We start from the raw sequence: 23,112 nt of genomic DNA, 5'->3' as shown, positions 1-23,112 counted from the left end.
ATTGAAAATAAGGTTTGTTTTTCATGGTGTTCTAATGTAATCTCTAAATTATAACTCTTATCTACTAATTATCATGTAAACATAGGAAATATGCTTGTAGATCAGTAAACCAAAATGAACAAATGATTCACTATATGAATCTTTTTATTGATGTGAAATTCATATAAGATACAGTTAACTATTTTAAAGTATACAATTCAGGGGCATTTAGTGCATTTACAAGGTTGTTCAGCTACCACCTCTCTTTTCTTTCAGAAAGCATACATTCTGGGGTGCCTGGGTGGCTCAGTCTGTTGAGCATCCGATTCTTGATTTTGGCTCAGGTCATGATCTCAGGGTCATGAGATCCAGCCCCATGTCAGCTTCGTGCTGGGCGTGGAGCCTGCTTGAGATTCTCTCTCTGCCCCTCCCCCATCCTCCCCTCTCAAAAAAAAAAAAAGGCACACATCCTTGTCTTGTTCCCTAGGTGGAAAGCTTTCAGTCTTTCATCATTGAATATGATATTAGGTATAGGTTTTGGTAAATGCCCCTTATTGTGTTAGGGAAATTCCTTTCTGTTCCTACTTGCTGAGTATTTTTATCATGAAAACATGGTGAATTGTTTCAAATGCTTTCTGCATCTATTGAGATGATCATGTGTTTTTCCCCCTCTGTTCTGTTAATGCATTACATTGATTTTCTTATATTGAACCACCTTCGCGTTCCTGGGATAAATCCCACTTCGTTCTGTTATATAATCCTCTTAATGTACTGTTAGATTTGGCTTGCTATTATTTTGTTGAGAATTTTTCCATCTGTATTCATAAGGGATGTTTGTCTGTAGTTTTCTTATAGTATCTTTTCTGGCTTTGGTATCAGGGTAATGCTGATCTCATAGAATATGTTAGGAAATGTTCCTCTTCTTCTATTTTTGGAAGAGTTTGAGTAGGACTGGTATTAATTCTTCTTTAAATGTTTGGTAAAATTCACCAGTGAAGCCATATCTGGTCCTAGACTTCTTTGTTGGGAGGATTTTGAAACAGATTGTATCTCTGTACTTGTTTACAGATCTGTTTAGATTTTCTCTTTTCTCTTGAGTCGGTTTGGTAATTTGTGTGTTTTTTAGGAATTTGTCCATTTCTTCTAGATTATCTAATTTGTTGACATATAATTGTTCATAGATTTATCTTACATGATTTTTTAGTGAAATGTTACAGCTTGGAACCCATTTTAAAATATTGCCTCCTAATCTTGAAACTGGATATTTTCCAGGGTGCCTAGGTGGTGTAGTCAGTTAAGCATCCAACTCGGTTTCAGCTCACGTTGTGATCATATGCGTCGTGGGATCAAGCCCCACGCTAGGATCTGCGCTCAGCATGGAGTCTGCTTGAGGCTTTTTTTCCCTCTCCCTCTGCCCCTCCCCCGTATGCATGCACACTCTCTCTAAAAAAATCTTTTTAAAAATTATTTTAAAAAGAAACTGGATATTTTCTTCTTTGTAGAATGATATCCAGTATTATTTCCACAAATGCAATATTATACTGGGGAAAAAATAGAATTATTTATTAAACAAATCTTCCTTCTTCCGTTCACTCACTCATTTACTCATTCATTTAATGGTATTTATTGAGCACTTGCTTGTATGTCGAAGACCTCCATACCTAGTCGTTCTTCTTTACTCAGCCAAGTCTACAAATTTTTTTAGGAATCTCCTATGTATTAAGCCCTGATCTAGTTGCCAGAGAGATCTAACCTAGTATGAGGGGCTGAGGTAGGAAATGACCTCCTTCAGTTGAGCTCTTACTGATGTGTAGGAGTTAGCCAGCTTGGGATATGGATCATAGGGGCAGACAAGATTCGAGGTTAAAAAATGGCATGTGTGAAGGCCTGGAAACGAAAGGGAATGTAGTGCGTCAAGAATAGAGTGTGTAGAGAATTTGAAAGAAGTGCATTGTAGCCAGTGTGGATGTAAAGATGAAGTGGTGAGAAATGAGATCAAAGATGTGGATTAGTACAAAGATCTCATAGGGCCTTCCAAGTCATGTTAAAGATTTTTCACTTTGTCCTCCTGAGGTCAGTGTGAAGCCATTGAAGAATTCTAAGTCTATGATTGACAGACTTTTAAAGATTTGAATCTTTAAAAGATTACCCTGGCTGCAGAGTGGTAAGTAGATTGGAAGTGGGCAAAAGGAGATGCAGGATGATCACATAGGAGGCAAGTGCAGTGACCTTGGCTACTGTGATGGCTGTGGACGTGGAGAAGAGTGAGATTCATGAGATATTTGAAAGGTAGAATCAATTGCTGAGAGATTTGATGGAAGGTGGTCGATGCTTGTGGCAAAGATGACTACTAGGCCTCTCACTTGGGCAAGTGATGGGTCTAGTGGGGCCACAGAAGAGGGGAAACTTTGGCAAAAGCGTGGATTTAGAGGGGAAGATAAGTTTATTGTTGGACATGTTCCGTTTGAAGTTCTCTGGGATCTCCCAGTAGAGATGTTAGTTGTACTAGTTTGAAGCTCAGGATAGAGATCTGGGCTAGAGACACACATTTAGGCATCATCAGTAGATCCTATTTAAAGCTATGGGAATGAAGGATGTGACCTATGGAGAGAGTATAAAAGGAAAAAAGAGGCTATAGGAAACAGCTTTAAAGATCACTAGTAGTACCATGAAAATACAAGGAAAAGTATTAAGTCATATGCTATCAAGTGGTCAAACATGATAAAAACTGAAAGGTGTCCTTTGAGTTACCAAAATGGAGATTATTAATGAATTTCTTGTATTCGAAAGCAAGTTCCATGGAGAGAGGGGTGGGGTGTGATGAAGCCAGATTGGATTGGGTTGAAGAATGCCTGAGAAGTGAGGGCCTGTAAGTGGCATCATACAGACTAGCTTGGTTATTTGTGTGCACGTTACCCTTTCTGCGCCTTGATTTCCTCTTCCGCAAGATGGGAATGTGACAGTATCTGCCTCATAGGTTTGTTCAAGTGAGTACATTAATCAGTGTAAAATATCTCAGAAAAACTGGAAGAAAAAGAAAAAGAGAAAAACTTAGAGCACATAGCACAACAATGTGAATATACTTGACACTACTGCACTGCTACAATTAAACATGGTTAACATGATAAATTTTATGTTATGTGTATTTTACCACAGTCTAAAGAAAAAAAATGCAGGGTGCCTGGGTGGCTCAGTCAGTTAAGTGTCTGCCTTCGACTCAGGTCATGATCCTGGGGTCCTGGGATCGAGCCCCACATTGGGCTCCCTGCTCAGCAGGGAGTCTGCTTTTCCCTCTCCCTCTGCCCCTCCCCCCATTCATGCACGCTCTCTCTCTCTCTCAAAAAAAAATAAAAAACATGCTTATAGCATATAAAAAAATCAGCGTAAAGCACTCAGCACAGCACTGATACATACTAAGTGCTCAATAAGTACTAGATGTTTTATTAGCAGTAGTACATATAGAGAGCAAACATGTACCTGGCAGTTTTTTAAATGCATAATTTTCCTTAGGAATTCTAGGCTCTTAATTTGCGTAAGTTTCAATTTAATATAATACATGTTCCAAACAAACCATCTTACAGAACGGTTGTGTTTGGCAGAACTGACGTCATTCACACGGACTTGTTGATGGGAATTTCAAGACTTATTGGTTTGGCTTGCTCTAACAGCATAATGCATAGGCTTTTATTTTGCTCGAAGTATCACTTTGTTATTATTGTAAGACTTATGTAGGTTGATACTTGCTTTCAGGATAAATAGGCTGAATTGTCTGGGAGAATGACATGATAATTAGAATGCTTTCGGCAGAAGTAACAAAATCCTGATATACCACATTACAAGATAGAAACATCGTTTTTGAAAAAATACACGTATTGTTGAGTGATAACATAAATCCCAAGTGTAAGGGTCCTTTCCCATACTAGACTGTCCTTAAAATTGGTGCTGCAGGAACCTAGAGTTCACAGAGACAGAAAGTAGAATGGTGGTTGCCAGGGGCTGGGGTGGGGGTGGAATGAGAGGGGTTTAATGGGTATAGAGTTTTGGTTTTGCAAGATGAAAAGAGTTCTGGAGATTGGTTGCACAGCAACATGAATATACTTAACACTACTGAACTATACACTTAAAATGATTAAGATGGCAAATTTTATGTATATTTTATCACAGTTAAATTTTTTCAAAATCAGGACTACTTTTCATGTATTTCACTGTAGGTAAAAATGTTTTAGAAAAAATTGTAGTGGTACAGGGCACTGAGGAACCATGGGTGCCATGCAGATAAAGATGCACATTTCCAATCCTTGTAAAAATCTGTTCTCTCACAATTATTTTCTTAATTAAGCTCCAGTATTTTCCTCCGCACTCTCAGAAAATCACTCCATCCCACTTCTGATGAGCAGAAACCCGAGGCCCTCTTCTGACTGTGGGGACCGTGCCTTCTCCCTGATTATCCCTTCGCTGTATCTCCCAAAAACCCCAGGGTTGGCATGCCTGTTCCCCACTCTTCCACTGGGAATTCTCTTCCTGGCACCTCTGTTGAATTTGGGGCAGCCACATCTCTTCTCCATCTCCACCCCCTCCTACTCCAAGAAAAGCAGGAGAAATTTTTCATCTTCCTGTCAGAAATGATTGTGCTCTTCTTGAGCAGTTTGTCCCTTTTAATTTTATGGCTACTGATATTTATCTGATTAGGTTTTGCTTTTCATGTGGCAACTACAAACTAATTTAATTTATGGCCCACCCAGTAGTGAGTGTATAATACATTCCTGGCCCTGCTTTATTCTCTGTCTTGCTAGCCTACATTCAATTCATGTTCAGGATCAGTCATTGCAGGAACTAGGAAGAGGCATTGATAAACATAGCATACAGCTCCTGTTCAGGATTTTCCAAGTACTTTAGTAACTACAGAAGGAATGGGTTAAAAGTAGCAAACGTAGTAAAGTTAAAAATTCTTTTCAAAGAATTTAATGTCTTTACAATATTAGTTTTCTGTGGTTTCTCTTTTAAATGGACCTAAGCTTGATCTTTCCTATCTTAATTCCTTCACTGAAGATAATGCTTGGAAATCTGCTTCACCCAGCACGCTTCCTCAACTCCCCCTACTCCTCCCCACCCCCATGACCCCATTCCTTGGTGCTGGTACTCTTGCTTCCTCCCAAGGACTCCTCTCCCCTCCCAGAGTGTGAGAAACAGGCACAATGAGAAATTTACATAAAAGACACCAGTGAGGTTTATTGACATCTCAGAAAGTGCTTTGTTTCTATTTTAATACTTTGTTTCATGTAGAAAAATTATCTGGGGACGCCTGGGTGGCTCAGTCGGTTAAGCGTCTGCCTTCGTCTCAGGTCATGATCCCAGGGTCCTGGGATCAAGTCCCGCATCGGGGCTCCTTGCTCAGCCAGGAGCCTGCTTCTCCCTTGCCTGCTCTGCCTGCTGCTCCCCCTGCTTGTGCTCTCTCTTTAAAATCTTTAAAAAATTATCTAAGGTAATTCCCTTGCAAACACCACCTGTAGTGCTTAATTTGTGGGAGATTGCCTTCTAGAAGCCTATTCTCCAATTAATTTTCCGTGTTATTCCCAAAAAATCAGCCAAGTCCAATATTTAATCTACATTTTGTGGCTTATGATTCTATAGCTCAAGTTCAAATCCTACCTCCCCCAGACATTTCACACTACATTCCTGTTGATCTCATTAATTTTAGTCAGGTAGTCTTCTCAGGATTTCCTAGATAAAGTTTTCCAGTAGGAAATTCTAACCCTTTACCTGAAACTAACCAGTTCCTTCCCATCCCTTAGATTTCAATTAAAAATAATCTCTTCCAGGAAGTCTTTCATAGTTTGGGACAGTTTACCACACCATGCAATTCTCGTCTTTTGTTTTTTATAACATGATACCATAATACAGCTAAAGTACCACAATTTCTTTATATAGAGCATATGTATATATTTAAGTTTAGGTTAGCATGTCTTTCCAATTAGACTGTTTCACATTTTATATTGTGAACTTTCTGGGCATTTGAATGATAACAATATGAGCATCAGTTGCATGAATTAAATATATTAAAATTCTGTTTGTTCAAAAGATGTGTGTGGGTATTTGATGGGGCTTTTTTAAAGGAAAAACCTATATTCAGATTTGGTTCATGTCACTGTATAACAGTTTCTCAGTGAGCAATGCTAATAAAGGGAAGCATTGGGGGAGAATATCCCAAACTGGATAAATCACAATACTTTCTACTTGCTTTGGAAAGTAGATTATTTTTATAGCATGCTTTAAGAATGGCCATACAGTTTTTTAAAATTAGTAATAATATCTAATGTTGGAGAGATAGAAGAAAATCGATATTCTCATACACTGCTAGAAAGTAAATTTGTATAAGCTTTCTGGAGGACAATTTGGCAATGCGTATCAATAGCATTGTGACCCAGAAATTCCATCTCTATGAATTCTCCTAAAGAATTCTTTAAGGATATGTGCAAAGATTAGCTTAAAGGTTGTTATCACAGCATTATTTATGAGTGAGCAGAAAAAATGTGGCAAAAATATGAATGGTTAGGGAATAGGTTAAATGAATGAGCTTTCATTATCTGTGTTTGAATCCTAGTTCGAGCAATTACTAGCTGTATGAACTTGAACAAGTTGCCTAATTTCTCTGGCCCTCAGTTTTCTAATCTTTAAAATGGAGACAATAATAATGTCTACGTCATGGGGTTGTGAGAATTGAGTGAGATAAGACACGCCTGGCACATAATGAGTGTTTCTTATATTGGTACGTTCATATGATATAATATTCAGCCTTTAAAAATGCTCTTGCAGGTGGGGTGCCTGCCTGGCTCAGCTGGTAGAGCATGTGACTCTTAATCTCAGGGTCATGAGTTCAAGCCCCACAATGGGTGTAGAGCCTACTTAAAATAAAAATTAAAAAAAAAGAAACAAAAATAAAAATGGTGTTGCAGGTGAATTTTAACATGGAAAGATATGTGGAATGTATTAAGTTATTTTTGTTTTGTTTCTACAGTAAAATTTCAGTTTATCCATCTGTTTATACCACAATACACAAGAAGCAAAGTGTTTCACATCATAGATTTCACTTCCAACTCCTTGAACTGTTCATTTCTTTGGCTGAAAGGGGATACTAGTGGGGAATGCCAAACAATGCCTAGGCAACTAAAATAAAGTTGGGGTGGGGGGCAACGCTAATGTCATCCTCACAGGGATGGGCACAAGGGGCTGTTCGTCGCAAGCTGATTTTCTAGAACTGGTAGCTGGAAGCACAGGAGCACCACCTGGACATTTGCGCTTCATTCTGCTCCGCCCCACAGGCACAGCAACACCTTCTGGTAGTTGTCCTTACTGTCTTCCTGGATGTGGTAGTGCAGGGACATGCCATACTTTCTCTTGAATTCAGACCTAATTTTTAACATGTCCCCTTCCTTCACTGTGGGTGACCATGATTCTAATCAGGACCTTATCATGAGTTCCCATACCCTTCATGGAATCAGTCAAGTCATCAAAATAGGGGAGCTTGTTCTGAATACACTAGACCAGTTTCTGAAAAGCATTTTCTTTTTTTTTTAACATTTTTTATTTATTTATTTGACAGAGAGAGAGAGACAGCAAGAGAGGGAACACAAGCAGAAGGAGTGGGAGAGGGAGAAGCAGGCTTCCTTCCTGAGCAGGGATCCTGATGCGGGGCTTGATCCCAGGACCCTGGGATCATGACCTGAGCCGAAGGCAGACATTTAACGACTAAGCCAGCCAGGTGCCTCTGAAAAGCATTTTCCAACTCTCTTTTGACCTCCTCCTTGATCATAAGGGCTGTAGCTCTTGTACCTTTCAAATTCTTTCTGGATGTGATACACACTTGCTCGGTCATGATGCTGATCCCCTTGGGAACATCAGTTCCTTTCCTCTTCACTCCAGCATTAGAGATCATAGACATCTAGGGTCAAACAGTTCATAATCAATGACAGAGCCATCCTCTGCTCTTCTACCCTTTGCAAGGGCAACCATCAGCTTGCAGAAGTCACCAGATGTGTTGGAAACAATGTCCTTCTCCAGATCAGTCTTGTACATATCCTTGTAGACTGTTAATTTCCTCTAGCATCTAATTGGTCCTTGAGCAGATGATCTCAGTGAGGGAGTCCTCATCAGTCTTCAGCACCTTCATGGGAGAGGCTTTCAGCTTGGAAGCCTCATACTGAGCAGGTGTTTTCAGTAGGTCCCAGATCACCTCTGGGTGGCCAGGTGGCCAGGCAAGGCTGAGTTCAGTGCTGATGCAAATTCCTTTTTGGTCCTTGTCCGGTTGGTGAAGGCAATATCCTGTCTCTCCTCATTGCTGTCGTTGGTCAACAGCAACTGTTGATGACAGTGAGCTCATCCACACCTTTAGCCTTGATGCCATTTCAATGTTCAAAGCATTACACTTGACGTCAAAGTTGGTGTATGTTTTAACTGACCTGTATGCATTTGGGGGTGTAGAGTGGTCACCCTCCAAGTGGAGTTTGCACAGAATTCGTGAACAGTGGACATTTTGATAGATGCTGGCCCATAAGCTGAAAGCTGTGAGCATCCTCAGATGCAGAGCCAGAATGTTTTAAATTATAAAGAAAAAAAAATGGGGCACCCAGGTGGCTCAGTTGGTTGAGCATCCAACTCTTGGTTTCGGCTCAGGTCATGATCTCAAGGTCATGAGAGCAAGCTTTGTGTCAGGCTCTACGCTCAGCATGGAGTCTGCTTGAGAGATTCTCTCTCCCTTGCCCTCCCCCTCTGCTCTTCCCCACACTCATGCACTCTCTCTCAAAGAAATAAATCTCAAAAAAATTATAAAGAAAAAAATACCTAAACTGCAAAATAGTATTGTGCAGTAGGATCCAGGTCTGGAAAAAGAAACACTGAGATCTTTACTATGGTCATCTCTGGATGGTGGGTGCTGCTGTTTTTTTTTTCCCCATTAATTATGTTTTATACTGTGCATGTATTGCTTTATAATGAGAAAAAAGTAAGTCAGTTTCTATTTAAAAAAAAGATCAGGATGAATAGGTGGAGCACAGAGGGTTTTTTAGGGCAGTGGAACTACTCAGTATGATACTATAATGATGGATATGGGTCATTATACATATGTCCAAACCTGTAGGATGCATAACATGAAGAGTGAACTCCAATGTAAACTATGAACTTCGGGTAGTAATGACATGTCAATGTAGGTTCATCTATTATAACAATTTACCACTTTTGTTCGGCTTTTGATAGTGGGAGAGGCTCTGCTTATGTGAGAGCAGAGGAAATCTTTGTACCGTCCACTCAGTTTTGCTGTGAATGGAAAACTGATCTAAAAAATAAAGTCTAGGGGTGCCTGGGTGGCTCAGTCGTTAAGCGTCTGCCTTCAGCTCAGGTCATGATCCCAGGGTCCTGGGATCGAGCCCCGCATCGGGCTCCCTGCTCAGCGGGGAGTCTGCTTCTCCCTCTCCCACTCTCCCTGCTTGTGTTCCCTCTCTCTCTGTGTCTGTCTCTGTCAAATAAATAAATAAAATCTTTAAAAATAATAATAAGGTCTATTAAAAGTAAATTAAAAGATCAGATGGGAAAAAGAATAAAGAATGCTGGGTAGCAAGGAATAGATATCTAAGTCTTATAAAGCTACCATATATAATTCTAGTTGTTGTTTTTATGTCATTAAACATTGATTCTAGAAATATTTGATGATGGTGGTAGTGGTAGTAATAGTTACCCTTTACTGAGCACATACTATGTGCCAGGCACTATGTGAAGCATATTACATGCATTATCACCATTACCATATTTCATACAAATAGATGCTTGAAAGAGAAACTCTTGTTACATCTTTCATAGCACTATTCCATATAGCAACAAATCATATGTCCAATATATCCTTTTTATGCAAGTTTTATGGAGAAAAATGCTGACTTTTGTGAAAAGGGTCAGCTAATAGCCTTATTGATTTGAATTAGGAATTTTCTTTTTTTTAAACTATATATTATATATATATATATTTTTTTTTTTTGAGAGAGAGAGAGAGAGAGAGTGTGAGCGGGGAAAAGGGCAGAGGCAGAGGGAGAGAGAATCCCAAGCCGGCTCCCCACTCAGCACAGAGCCTGACATGAGGCCCAATCTCACAACCCTGAGATCGTGACCCGAGCCAAAGTCAAGAGTTTGATGCTTAACCAGCTGAACCACCCAGGTGCCCCGAATTAGGAATTTTCTTGAACTATCAACCCTGGAACATGATTAGTACAGGCTAGTCTGAATTTCTGGCCAGTCAGCAGTCATTAGCTGTCTAATACTCCTTCTTCATACCCATCCTGGATAGAGCTTGAACCAGGTTCAGGGCCGATGAATACGTGAGTGTGTCTCTTCCAAGGTTAAATAGACAGTGCTGTTAGGTATAATCTGCTCATCTGTGTATACCAAAGTAGATCATTTTGCCACAGTTCAATTTTTTTTTTTAGTGTGGCATTCAGGGCTTTCCAGCATCTTCACTCTCTTGGCCTCAGAATCTTCTATCCCTCCAGAGACAGCTTGCATTGCACTCACACAGGACTAACAACCTTTCCTAAAACATGTTTCCTAAAACATGCCTAGCGCTTTTCCTTTTCTCTTGCTTATGCTGTCAAACTCTTCGCCCTAGGAGGCCCAAATCATACCACCACCTTGTGCCTTAATTGTCTCCTATCTTCCATTCCCTGTGCCCATTCACTTAATCTTTGCTTTTCATCCCCACCCTACTTTGCCTCCATTTGACACTCATTTCCTTGTCTCTTATATAATAATTAGCTCTTGTGTCTGGACTGTAAGGTGTCTGTGGGTAATAACTATGGCTTATTTTTCTTTTAATCTCTCCTTCCCCTCTGTAAGAAAAACAGTTCCTTAAACATAATAAGGGCCCAGTAAATACTGAAATAAAGAGTTAGCCCTATTTTTCTGACAGTGACTTGTTATGATGAAGTAATTATGGCTCATTGTCCAGTATAATTTAGATGTAGAGAATTTTCAGTGATCCTCATATGAATTTTCTTTTTTTTTAAGGACTTTATTTAATTATTTGACAGAGAGAAACACAGCGAGAGAGGGAACACAAGCAGGGGGAGCGGGAGAGGGAAAAGCAGGGAGAAGCAGGCTTCCCGCCGAGCAGGGAGGCCGATGCGGGGCTTGATCCCAGGACCCTAGGATCATGACCTGAGCCGAAGGCAGACACTTAACGACTGAACCACCCAGGCACCCCCCTCATATGAATTTTCTATTGTTACTTCTATACCTTGGCTGTTTCCTCCACCCTCTAGCAAATGATTAGAAAAAACAAACTGGTTTTAACACTTTCTTTCTATTTATTTATTTGTTTATTTATTTATTTTAAATTTTATTTTATTATGTTAATCACCATACATTACATCATTAGTTTTTGATGTAGTGTTCCATGATTCATTGTTTGCGTATAACACCCAGTGCTCCATGCAATACGTGCCCTCTTTAACACCCATCACCGGGCTAACCCATCCCCCCACCCTCCTCCCCTCTAGAACCCTCAGTTTGTTTCTCAGAGTCCATAGTCTCTCATGTGGTTTTAACATTTTCTTAAGCAAAATATAACTAGTGAGAGAAAATGCTCCTTAAAGAGCCACATGATACATTTTAAAATCTAATAAAAATTCAGACTAGCTACTTCGTAAAAATACTTGTATATCCAACACACCTTTTTGAACAGTCATCTTCTCCCCACACACCAACTCATTCCTCTTACTGCCTTTCCTGGCTACCACCCACGCATGGGTTTCAGCTAGGAACTTCAGACCAATCTTGAGCTCTTTTCACTTTCTTTTTTTTTAAGATTTTATTTATTTTTTAATTTTTTATTGTTTTAGAGAGAGAGCATGTGTTGAGTGCTGGGCGGGAGGGCCAGAGGGAGAGGGTGAGAGAGAATCTTAAGTAGGCTCCATGCTCAGCTAGGAGCCCCACTCAGGGCTTAATCCCACGACCTGAGATCATGACCTGAGCCAAAATCAAGAGTTGAACGCTCAACTGACTGAGCCACCCAGGCACCCCTAAGGATTTTATTTTTAAATAATCTCTACTCCCAACATGGGGCTCAAACTCACAACCCTGAGATTAAGAGTCACGTGCTCTACTAACTGAGCCAGCCAGGCACCCCTCTTTTCACTTTCTCATCATTTCTCCAGTCTGCCTCCTTCTCTTCATCCCAGCCTTTTTCATTCAGACTCTCATTATCTTTTAATAAAATATTTTTTTAAGATTTTTTTATTTGCGAGAGAGAGAATGGGAGACAGAGAGCATGAAAGGGAGGAGGGTCAGAGGGAGAAGCAGACTCCCTGCCGAGCAGGGAGCCCAATGTGGGACTCATTCCCGGGACTCCAGGATCATGACCTGAGCCGAAGGCAGCCGCCCAACCAACTGAGCCACCCAGGCACCCATTATCTTTTACCTGGACTTTGATCCTGCTTCTAGTCCCTCTTCCCTCCACCCTCAGTTTGTTCTGTATATGCTGCTAGGGTTGCCTTTCTAAAACAGATACAATCTTGTTTAAAATGCTTTGAGTTTTTTTTAAAGATTTTATTTATTTATTTGACAGAGAGAGACAGTGAGAGAGGGAACACAAGCAGGGGGAGTGGGAGAGGGAGAAGCAGACTTCCTGCCGAAGCAGGGAGCCCAATGTGGGGCTCGATCCCAGGACCCTGGGATCATGACCCGAGCCAAAGGCAGACGCTTAATGACTGAGCCACCCAGGCACCCCTAAAATACTTTGAGTTTTAAGAACTCAGAAGGATCTATGCTTTAGGTTTCCTGTTGGGCTCAAAAGGCTAAAGTCCAAAATCCATAATCTGATTTCAGCCAAATTTCCCTAGATTTGCTTCCTTTCGTGCCCTATCATGTACCAAATTTCAGCCACCCTGAATCTCTCTGTTCCCCAAACATGCCTCTGCCTGAGCATCTCTTCTCACTCCCTGAAATACCCTGCTTCCTCTTACCTGTCTATTGAATTCCTACCCTCCTCTATGAAGCCTTCCCCAGGACCCCAGGCAGAAATATAGTCTCTGTGCTTTGACTTCCCACGAATCATAACTTGTTCTGGCACACTGACCTATGGCCTAATTTTTCCTACCTACACTTTGAATTTCTCAAGGACAGGAAAATGTTTTATTTCTCTTTGGATCCTCAGGGTCTAGCACAGTGGTTTACCTCATTAAATATTTCCGAATGCACAACTCAGTGTGCTCTTAAGATATAATGTAAAAGTAAGATATGGTAGATTCATTATCTGGCATTTCAGGAACTAACCAGGATACAGGTAGAATGGATAAATGAATTCTAAAGGTACTTTTCAAGGCCTCATTTTCACACTTAGCTTTAAATCCCTCCATTCTTTCATTCCCCCCTTGTGTGGGTTCTCATAAGCTTTGAGATAAGACAGAACAGGAGAAAGTAGTCTAAATGACAAGTATCTGAACAAGCAAGAGAAAATGTGCTGAGCTACTTGGAAGTGACTGCCTTAAGTCATTTCATATTATAAAAATGTGGTTTCTTCAGCTGGGTTCTGAGATACGTGATGGGGTTATTTTGTTTGTTTTTTGCAAGATAAAACTGGCAAGAAAAAGTGAGGTGATTTTAAGATCCAGTGCCTTGGGAAAGGGAAAGTAGAGATAAACAAAATGTTCTGTTGATGTTCTGCCCGGTATCTTTTATGTTAACTCAGTTATTTTGTTCTGTTCGGTTATATATATGTACTTTTGATTAGTATAATTTTCAGTCGAGTCAGTTGGATCTTTTATTATTTCTTTAATTTTAAGCTTAACTAATACTGTTGCTAACATGCATTAGGCACTCAGACATTTTAGGTAATTCAACACTGACTTAATTAACGTTTAGAAATAATTAATCAGAAACATTAAAGCCAGCTTGACTTCTGTTTATTTTTTTATTGAAGTATGATTAATATTCAATGTTATGTTAGTTTCAGGTATTTACTTTAGGTTGTAAATTTCAGTTTTTGCCACCCTCTCCCATCCCCATCCGTGCTTCCTCTAGTCACCTTCATCAAATCAAACAGGTAAGAAGACTTTCAAAACTGATAGCTGTTCAATAAAAAAAAAACTTTATTTTTCTTTAAAAAAAATACCTGTGGTTCAGTAATTCCAAATTAGGTCACATGTGATTCTGTTTCTAATTCTAGTCATGGTTCCTCTAAAACAAAAACAACTAAGGAGTCCTATATTTCTTTGAGTTATTACCTATTTTAATAAACTGATAGTTTCCAGAAAGACAGTATACTCTTCTGCCTTGAATCTGACCTCTTTCAGAGATCGCAAAGAAAAAAGAAAATTAATTTTTAGGTTCATAATGACCATAGTTATCATGATTTTTTTAAACTGTCAGGTGAGGAAATTTTTTTGACAGATGAAACGGCCTTTATGCTATCATTTTGTGTTCATTTCTTAGTGATCTGAGTTCAGGGACACACTGTACCTCACTGGCTTATGTTCTGTGCAGGCGCGTATGTGTGCATGCATGCGTGTGCGTGCGTGTGTGTGTGTGTGTGTGTGTGTGTGTTTAATAGCAAATGCCTAATACACAGTTAAACCTTTTAATTATCCAAAGATTAGCCACAGAACTCAAAAGATCAAATCACCACTCCGCCACAGGTGGTAGGATTTTTCTGACCCAACTACAAGCAGACTTTTGTTCAAGGGCGGCTTAACTGTTATGAAGCACTTATTACTTACTTAGCGCTAAAATAGGTACTTTACATCTGTGCTCTCATTTTATCTCACAACATAAGATCAGAAACTCATGACAGGAGAAATTTAGTAATTTACCCAGTGTTCAAAGTTAGTGAATGTCAGAGCCAGAACTAGCCCCAAATTACTGGATTCCTTTCCAGCTACCTTTTCCCAGCGTCAGTGGCACAGAAGCCATAGTATCTCATGAGTCTGGTGTTTAGGACTCTTAATTCCTGCTTCCTTTCCCTCTCTCCCTCTCACACCATGGCTTCCCTGAAGTCCAGCCTGTCATCCAGTAGCAAACAAGTATGGCAAAAAGATTCTTTTACTTTTTAGTAGATAAAACATTCTTTGTCTTTGCGAGTATGGAGCTCTTTTAGACGTTCTTAAGGAAAGAACCTAAAATCAGTAGGTAAGATGACCTCTGGTTTATCTGCGCCATTTGTTTTGTTGCTTCCCCTAAATGAGATCAATACTTTAAAATTGATTACATGTTGCTATTTGATTATGAAGCTTGAAATCAAGGTAAATTTTTGAAAATTGATTACATGTTGCTATTTGACTATGAAGCTTGAAATCAAGAAAAATTTAACTGGTCAGTAAATTGTAAAGCAGTCTATTTCCATAGTGACAGAATATGTGTTATAAACATTTAAAATGAAACACAAGTAGTCCTTTCTCTTCAACGAGGTGGCCGAGTGGTTTGGTGGCGGCGGCCTTGCGGATTCGCGCCAGCAGACGCAGAGATGCAGATCTTTGTGAAGACCCTGACGGGCAAGACCATCACCCTCGAGGTCGAGCCCAGTGACACTATTGAGAATGTCAAAGCCAAAATCTAAGACGAGGGCATCCTGCCTGACCAGCAGCATCTGATTTTTGCGGGCAAACAGCTGGAAGATGACCGTACTCTGTCAGACTATAATATCCAGAAAGAGTCCACCCTGCACTTGGTGCTTCACCTCCGGGATGGCATCATCGAGCCTTCCCTCCACCAGCTGGCCCAGAAATACAACTGCGACAAGATGATCTGCTGCAAGTGTTACGCTCACCTGCACCCCCGTGCTGTCAACTGCCGCAAGAAGTGCGGCCACACCAACAACCTGCGCCCCAAAAAGAAGGTCAAATAAGGCCCCTCCACTGGCTCTTCCTTTGCCCGCAGGGCAGCCTCCTGCCGAGCCCCAAGGGCCTGAGGCCTCAATAAAGTTTCCCTTTCATTGACTGGAGCAGTTAAAAAAAAAAAAAAAGAAACACAAGTAGAAAGTGAATTAAATGAGAAAATAGAAATAATATTAGCTTTCAATCTGGGTACTGATTGAATGGAAAATCAAGACATTTTCAGCAGCTTAATGGTCTGATAGATACCTTAAATTGCATATTTCTTTATATGCTTTTTTTTTTTAAGAAAGAGCACGTGAGCCGGGGAGGGGGTGAGGGGCAGAGGAAAGAGGGAGAGAAAGAGTCTAAGGCAGGCTCCATGCCCAGGGCAGAGCCCAACACAGGGCTCAATTTCATGACCCTGAGATCGTGACCTGAGCTGAAATCAAGAGTCAGACGCTTAACAGACTGAGCCACCCAGGCACCCCTCTTTATATGCATTCTTTGACCGTGATCTCTTTTTAGCTGTTGAACTTATTAACCTCTTGGGGAGGAGGATGCCTGAAAGTAAATCCCTGATCTCTTTTTACACACAAACACTCAGTATGAGTCTCTGAGAAGGACTTTTTTCTTACATAATCACAATGCCATCATTACATCTAGCAAAATTAAGTTATTCTTTAATGTCATCTAATAACCAGTCCATGTTAAAATTCTCACTGTTCTCAAAAATGTCTGTTTTACTGATTCAAACATGTTCCAACCATGATCTCTCAGATGTCTCTCTTTTTTTAAGATTTTATTTATTTATTAGAGAGAGAGCACGAGGCAGGGGAGGCTCAGAGGGAGAAGCCAACTCCCCACTGAGTAGGGAGCCCCATGTGGGGCTGGATCCCAGGACCCTGAGATCATGACCTGAGCTAAAGGTAGTCCCTTAACTGACTGAGCCACCCAGGCACCCCTCAGGTCTCTTTTACTTAAAACATTCCCTTTCCCTCCTGGTTTTTGTTCCATGCCACTTATTTATTGAAGAAACCAGGCCATTTGTCCTATAGACTGCCCCACATTCTGATTCTGCTTCCATGTGGTGTTTAATATGTTCTTTTGTTCCCTGCGTTTCCTATAAGCTGATTTGATTACATTTTCTTTTACTTTTAAATAAGCACACAGCCCAAGTCAATATTAGGTTCTGGGTCAGCATTTAAGTCAATGTATGATTTAAGTTACCCCTTTCCTAACAGGCAGTTAGTGCATAATTTTTTCTCAACTGGGGCTACTAGCTGTTTTCTAGGTATTAGGGAGCTTGAGAAAATGAAGCTGGAAGTTAATGTTCTGTTTTCCCCCCAGCTTTATTGATATGTAATTGACATATAACATTGTCTAAGTTTAAGGTGCACAACATGATGATTTATGTATATGTCGTGAGGTGATGACCATGGAAGTTAATTTTCTAAACACATAGTACTTCCTAAGTGTTCAGGAACTATTCTTTTTATGTAATTTTCCTTTCCTAGTAACAATCAAGTTTATGTTTCAAGAGGTTTGGAAGCACTCAGCTTTTAGTTCCCTATCCCAAAACCCTAAACATAATTAACCACCCTGCTGAAATAGTTTGTGTATTAGTTTGCTAGGGCTGCCACAACAAAGTACCACAAACAGGGGGACTCAAACAACAGAGATTCAGTTTCTCACAGCTCTGGAGGCTGGAAGTCCGAAATCAAGGTGTTGGCAGGATTGGTTTCTTCTGAGGGCTGTGAGAGAAGCGTCTGTTCCAGGCCTCTGTCCTTGGCTTGTAAATAGCCATCTTCATGTTCAGCTGGTGTTTTCCCTACACATATGTCTGTTTCCAAATTTCTCCTTTTTTATAAGGACATATTGGATTAGGGCCCACCCTCATCACCTTATCCTAATTTGATTACCTCTGCAAGTACCCTATCTCGAAGTAAAGTCATATTCTGAGGCGCTACGGGTTAGGACTTCAACATACTAGATTTTAGGGGGACACAATTCTACCCGTAACAGTTTGTTCACAGTATATGGTTCTATAACTTTACCTTTATTTCCTGCCTTGTTCAATAGGATATAAAAATCACTGAGACCCAGTAAGAACATGACTTTTTCCTGCAGTGCCTTAAGTAAAATCAGTCAAATTATCTACTTGCATGTCACCTCTGCATTTTTGGCATCTCTTCCTTTTATATCTTCCCAAATGTAAACTTTAGCAACACATATTACAGTCTTTGTTTTATCTTAACCTGGTTTGGATAAATCAAACTGGGTTTAGACACAAATGTAAGGGAACTTTATGAAATGAAGCTTTTGAAACAGATGGTGCCAGCTGGAGTGCAGGGTGTGATTCTGAAAGGGACCGTCTAGATACCACAGTTTAGTTTCCACAGTCTAGGAAAGCGGCAGCATTAGATTTTGTTGATACATTTTTCAGTCTTCCAGTCTTCCTTGAAACCTATGAAGTACCCAGTCTTTTTTATGAAGAGATGTTTAATTTGATCTTAGTGTACAAATCGTTTCATTCTTTCAGCAAGCATTTGTTAAGCACTGTGCCAGCACTGGGCAACTAAAATCTTTCAGGCATACTCACCTTCAGAGAGCACAAGTGGCTAACTTACTATTTCCATTTTTACCTTGGATCCTAAAAACCTGAAAGCTAATTTTAGTGCCCAAGTGCAGCAACTCCCCTTCACCTGGGTTTCTAGCATATAGTACTCTTTGCCCTTGACAGTTGCATGGCTCTTGACTTATTTTAACAATGGTATTTCATTATAAGCACCTCATAGCCGTTTTGGAAATAGGCAAGATATAAACCATTGAAGACTCAACCTGCTTTTACTAACAACCCTCAAAATGGCTGATGTTGGCTAATACTCTGACTTTCAGTGGGAGGAACCACAGGCAAAATCCTGTCCTACTTTGGGAAAAATTGCTCTTATTGGTTGAATAAATTACAAAATACGGTGAACTTCTCACTACAGGAAAATACCTACATAAAATATTAAATGGAAGGACTATACTAACCTTACATTGTGTTGAAAAGATTTACTGTTATTCCATTGTTTTAAAAGACTAACTTCTTAAACTTCCTTTCCCAATTTCCCTCATTTTGCATAATGACATCAAAATAACTCAAAGCTCTAGGTTCATCTTCAGTTCTTCCTTATTTTCTCCTGTATCTAAGTAGGCATCTAATCCTATTAATTCTTCCTTGACAACATCCTCTCTGTTCCCACTTCCTTCTGTCCCTTGGGTCCAGATTACCGTAATAATATTCTAAGAGATTTCCTATCTCTGCCAGTACAATCCAACTTCCACAACCAACACCAAGATAACTTCTCGAAGACATCATTTTCACCTTTTCCTCCCCTGTGCAAAAAGGTATAATGGCTTCCCATTACCTGCTGAAGAGGAGTAAGAATAAGAATAGCTAGGTTGTAGTGAGTGCTTACTTAACATAGGTTTCCAGGCACTGTGGAAAAGAGCTGTACACCCGCCTCATTATCCTCAGTTCTTATCATCATCTTCATGTGGATGAGGAGACTGAGGCTCAAGTTCGGTCACTTGCCTAGGGTTGCACAGGTAATAAGTTACAGAGCTGAGATTCAACCCAGTTCTATTTGGCTCCAAAGCCTGTGGTCCTAACAACTATGCTATTCTGCCCAAACTCTTTAAGCTCAAACCCTTCAGTTATTTAAGATCCTGGAAGTCTGGCCCTATTTTACCTCTCTAGTTTTATCTCTCATTACTTCATAGTACAAACTCTGTTTTAGTCAAGCTAGTCTCACTACCCTGAAGCCTGCTGTGTCTTTCCCTCTAAGCTTTTGTTCACATGGTTCCTTCTGCTTGGAATACCTTCCCCTTCACCCTGTGTTTGTCCAGACTTTAAACCACTTTCAAGGCCTAGGTCACATTTTATTTATTTTTTAAAATTTTATTTATTTGTCAGAGAAAGAATACAAGCAGGGGGAGTGTGGCAGGCAGAGGGAGAAGTAGGCTCCCCACTGAGCAAGGAGCCTGATACGGGACTCGATCCCAGGACCCTGGGATCATGACCTGAGCCGAAGGCAGACACTTAACCGACTAAGCCACCCAGGCACCCCTAGATCACATTTTAATTCACACAACTCAACCCACTTTTCTATTCCAGACTGCCCATAACGTGTATTGTTTATATTGACAATAATATTCAAACTCTTGATCATACACTGCATCAATACAAAATGTTTTAGCACATCCTTCCAATATATGTAAATAATGTATCCTTCCAATACATGATGGACATATACTACCAAGCTAGTATATAATATGAATCATTGAATATATGCAAAATACAAATACAAAAATGATGAGCTAAAGATGAAATGATGTTTTAAGAACATTTTAAATTGTATTTTATTAACTATAGGTCATTATTGAGAGTGAATATGAGTTCATATTTCCATTAGTCTTCATGATTTAAAATTATTTTAGCCAGCGCCTTGATAGAGATTAGCTCAGCATTGTGTTTTCACAAGAAGGTGGCAGATGATGTGTGCTTTGCTAGGTAGGAGCTTCACCTTTGTCATTTCCCTGTCATTCGCTTAGACTTGTATTACAAATCTTCTGTCCAACATTTCTTTATAGAAATCTTGTTAAGATACTTGTCTATTTTGTGGAACTTGGTTTAATTAAAACTAGATAATATATCCAAATGACCACCTAACTTGCCATTAGTTATAATTAGCTAAAGGCCAAAAACATGCTGGTGTTTTGCAAGATCTTTGGACCCTCTGGGCTGAGTGAGGGCACCTGTGTCAAGATGTATACGCAAACCTTCCTTTCTTACTATCTTAGATTTTAAAATATATAAATTGAATTTCTGTGTTTTTCTTTTTGCTTCCCAGTGGATCATCTTGTATACTTCCTGGGCTATGATCATGCTTACTTTGGAGAGCACCAACTTAATGTATATAAAACTTGTCTCTCAAATGTGATTCTAGGCCATTTTAGGGAAAGCTCATCTGCTTATTTCATGTTCCCCATAATTAGCACCATATTTGCCCAGCACTATCCTAGGTACTTTATTATGTGTGAAATATGTTTTTTAAAATACCAGAATGAGGGCGCCTGGGTGGCTCAGTTGGTTAAGCGACTGCCTTCGGCTCAGGTCATGATCCTGGAGTCCCGGGATCGAGTCCCTCATCGGGCTCCCTGCTCAGCAGGGAGTCTGCTTCTCCCTCTGACCCTCTTCCCTCTCGTGCTCTCTATCTCTCATTCTCTCCCTCTCAAATAAATAAATAAAATCTTTAAAAAATAAAATAAAATACCAGGGTGAATTTAGACTGTGCAACTTCTTAAAGCCATTTCAGCCATTTTTAAGAGTACAATTCAGTGTTATTAAGCACATTCACAATGTTGAGCAACCATCATCACTTTTCGTTTCCAGAAATTTTTCATCATGCCAAACAGAAACTCCATACCCATTCAGCAGCAACTTCCTATTTAACCTCAATCTCTTGTAACCTCTGTTCTACTTTTTGTTTCTATGAAGATTTGACTATTCTAGGTACCTCATAAAAGTGGCATCATATAATATTTGTTCTTTTGTGTTTGTTATTTCACTTAACATGTTTGCAATATTCATCCATGTTGTAGCATGTGTCAGAACTTCATTCCCTTTCATGGCTAAATGATAACTCCATTGTATGTTTGTATCACATTTTTTAATCCATTCATCTGGTGATGAACACTTGGGTTGTTTCCACCTTTTGGCTATTGTGAATAGTGCTACTAATGAACACTGGTGTACAAGTACCTGTTTGAGTCCCTTTTTTAATACTTTTGGGTATATACATAGGAAAAGGATTGGTGGATCATATGGTAATTAAACGTTGAACTTTTTGAGAAACCATCGAATTGTCTTCCACAGAGTCTGCACCATTTTACATTCCCACCAACAATGTGTAAGAGTTCCAGTTTCTCCACATTCTCGCCAACACTTGTTATTTTCTGCATTTTAAAATAATAGCTATCCTAGGGGCACCTGGGTGTCTTAGTTGGTTAAGCGTCTGCCTTTGGCTCAGGTCATGATCCCGGAGTCCTGGGATCGAGCCCCGCATTGGGCTCCCTGCTCAGCAGGGAGTCTGCTTCTCCCTCTCTGTCTGCCCTTCACCCTGCTTGTGCTCTCTCTCTCTCTCTCAAATAAATAAATAAAGCCTTTAAAATAAATAAATAAAAAATAATAGCTATCCTAATAAGTATGAAGTGTTGGCTCATTGTGGTTTTGAATTGCATTTCCCTAATGACAAATGTTAAACATCTTTTCACGTGCTTATTAACCATTTGTATATCTTCCTCGGAAAAATGTCCATTCAAGTCCTTTGCCCTTATTTTAATTAGGTTCTTTATCTTCTTGTTGTATTATAGGAGTTCTTTATATATTCTGGATATATAAAATATAAGATTTGCAAATATCTTCTCTAGTTCTTTTTTCAAAAGATTTTTTAAATTAATTTTATTTTTTTAAAAGATTTTATTTATTTAAAAGAGAGCGAGAGAGCATAAGCAGGGGGAGTGGCAGAGTAAGAGGGAGAAGCAAACTCCCCACTGAGTAGGGAGCCCAACACGGGGCTTGATCCCAGGACTCCAAGATCATGACCTGAGCCAAAGGCAGATGCTCAACCAATGAGCCACCCAGGCGCCCAATTAGTTTATTTATTTTAGAGAGAGAGAGCACCAGCATGGTGAGGAGGGGCAGAGGGAGAGAATCTTCAAGCGACTCCACACGGAGTGCCAAGCCAGACGTGGAGCTTGATCCCACAACCCTGAGATTGTGATGTGAGCCGAAATCAAGAGTCAGACGCTTTTAACTGACTGAGCCACCCAGGAGCCCCTATCTTCTCCAATTTTGTAATTGTCTTTTCACTCTCTTGATAGTGTCTTTTGATGCACAAAAATTTTAAATTTTATGAAGTCTAATTTATCTGTTTTTTTCTTATGTTACCTGTGCTTTTGTATTATATCCAAGAAATCATTACCAAATCCAATTCATGAGGTCTTTGCCCTATGTTTTTATAAGAGTTTTATAGTTTTAGGTCTTACATTTAGGTCTTTCATCCATTTCAAGTTAATTTTTATACATGGTGTAAGGAAAGGATTCAACTTCATTCTTTTGCATGTGGATGTTCAGTTTTTCCAGCACCATTTGTTGAAAAGACCATCCTTTCCCCATTGAATGGTTTGGCACCCTTATGGAAAATCAATTGACTGTATGTGTGGGTGTTCATTTCTGGGCTCTCTG

The 23,112-nt window shown here is 39.8% G+C and overlaps 1 protein-coding gene and 2 pseudogenes across 5 annotated transcripts in view; 2 read left to right on the top strand and 1 right to left on the bottom strand.

Annotated features, from left to right (window-relative positions):
- The window catches only part of LOC114201638 (P2R1A-PPP2R2A-interacting phosphatase regulator 1-like), a 59,975-nt gene that overhangs the window by 6,130 nt on the left and 30,733 nt on the right, over positions 1-23,112 (top strand). The gene's annotated exons all lie outside the window — the stretch shown is intronic.
- On the bottom strand, positions 7,278-8,523 carry LOC114201636 (annexin A2-like; annotated as a pseudogene).
- LOC114201642 (ubiquitin-ribosomal protein eL40 fusion protein pseudogene) lies at positions 15,391-15,874 on the top strand (annotated as a pseudogene).

Source organism: Eumetopias jubatus, unplaced genomic scaffold (assembly GCF_037043125.1).
Source record: "Eumetopias jubatus isolate StellerSeaLion01/CBP00866 unplaced genomic scaffold, mEumJub1_p1.0 scaffold_11, whole genome shotgun sequence".
Classification (NCBI taxonomy): Eukaryota; Metazoa; Chordata; class Mammalia; order Carnivora; family Otariidae; genus Eumetopias; species Eumetopias jubatus.
This window is presented reverse-complemented; position numbering and strand designations above follow the sequence as displayed.